The sequence below is a fragment of the Micromys minutus genome (genome assembly GCF_963924665.1).
Source record: "Micromys minutus genome assembly, chromosome: 19".
In the NCBI taxonomy this organism is placed as follows: domain Eukaryota; kingdom Metazoa; phylum Chordata; class Mammalia; order Rodentia; family Muridae; genus Micromys; species Micromys minutus.
The window spans coordinates 36,829,986-36,831,589 of record NC_137954.1 but is presented as its reverse complement, the minus strand read 5'-3'; the positions used below and the strand labels follow the sequence as shown (position 1 = coordinate 36,831,589).

Here is a 1,604-nt window from a genome sequence, read left to right as displayed (position 1 = left end):
TGAATTATTAAAAAGAAAACAGACTGTAGCTATTGGGCCAGCTCACCAGCTGAAGGTGTCTGCTGCTAAGTCTAACGATGAGTTTGATCCCCAGAACCCATGTGGTAGGAGGGAACTGACAGCCACAAGTCTTTTTCTGACTTCCACAAGCCTGTTCACACATTCGTACATATATATTCACATGCACACTCACATAAACACTCATATAGATTCTCTCACACATAGACTCACACACATACACTCTTACACATACGTGCACACTCACACATACATACACTCACATTACATGAGCTATGAATGGTTTATTTGCCTTTCCGGGCTTTGATCTTCTGCAGATAGAACTCCAGCTCCTTGCCTTCGAGAAGGTAGCTGTCTGCTCTGCCACACTGGCCTGGTCTTGAGGCAATACAGGCTAGAAGCTTGCCCTGCTGGAACTGCTCCTCTAGAAGACTGCTGGTCTAGCCAATCTTTTTCCTCTCGTCGTATTTCTTTTGGATTTTCTTCGATCTTTTTTTTTTGTTTGTTTGTTTGTTTGTTTAAAATTTCTTCCTCCTCAGGAGTCAGCTTGGCCCCCTTCTTGCGGCCCAGGGGCAGTGCATAGTAGGACTCGTACCACTTCCGGTACGGTGTGCTGTCAACAAGCACAACGCAGTTCTTCACCAGGGTCTTGGTGCAGACGGGCTCGTTATTGGATGCATTGTACACAACATCAATGATCCTTGTTTTGCGAGTACAACACTCAGAGCCCCAGGAAAAGTTCCCCACATCCAATCTCAGAGCCCGGTACTTCTTACTGCCTCCTCGAACTCGGACTGTGTGTATGCGGCGAGGGCCAATCTTAGTGCTGGCTGCAGGCCGTCCCAACTCATACTTCCGCTTCCTGTGGTAGGGTTTTTCTCTTACCCCCCCGGTCTTGCGGCGCTTGTGCCAGTTGTCCCGAGAGATCCCCATCGCTCGGCGCTGGCTGGAAAGAAACACTAAATTCTTAAAAGGAAAAGACCCAGTAATCTATTTTAAAAATAGTTACTAGCTACCACTCATAAATCCTCTAAACAATAATAGTCATGCACTATTAACTGCTCTAGTCTGGTGTGGTGGCACAGGCCAGCCATGCCTGTAGTCTCAGCATTTGAGAGTTTGAGCATGAGGATCCAGAGTTTGAGAGCCTGGGGTGCGTAGTAAGACTTTCTAAAACAATCAGAAAAAGTAAATAATGAGCAACCAGAATAATATTACGGAGACCATTGCTATGTAAGCAGCAGCAAGTACTCTCATCTGTGTATGAGCCAGAAGTGTGGCTCAGCTCCACGAACACTTACAAAGTTCCGTGTTGTTCTTATTGCTGTTTTACAGGCGAGGAAACAGGGGACAAAGGCAAGTTACTAAGTTGTTACAAACACATGGTTTGTGTACGCGAGAGGAATCCCAGCTTTCATTAGCGCCAAAGCCCATGCTCTCCTTCGTTCTGCCCTGTTGGGAGAACTCAAGCCTACAGTGATGTATTTTGCTTAAATATCCACGTACTAACAGGGAGAAATGACACAGATCCCGAGAGTCCCCCAGAGTTGGGGACCTTCATGGGTGCTCAACACAAAGGATCTCAG

At 46.6% G+C, this 1,604-nt stretch overlaps 1 pseudogene across 1 annotated transcript; it reads right to left on the bottom strand.

Moving 5' to 3' along the window:
- Positions 1–302: 302 nt before the first annotated feature.
- Positions 303–951, bottom strand: LOC308432876 (small ribosomal subunit protein eS8-like; annotated as a pseudogene). The gene has a single exon. The product of its transcript is annotated as a small ribosomal subunit protein eS8-like (transcript).
- Between the last annotated feature and the right edge of the window lie 653 nt (positions 952–1,604).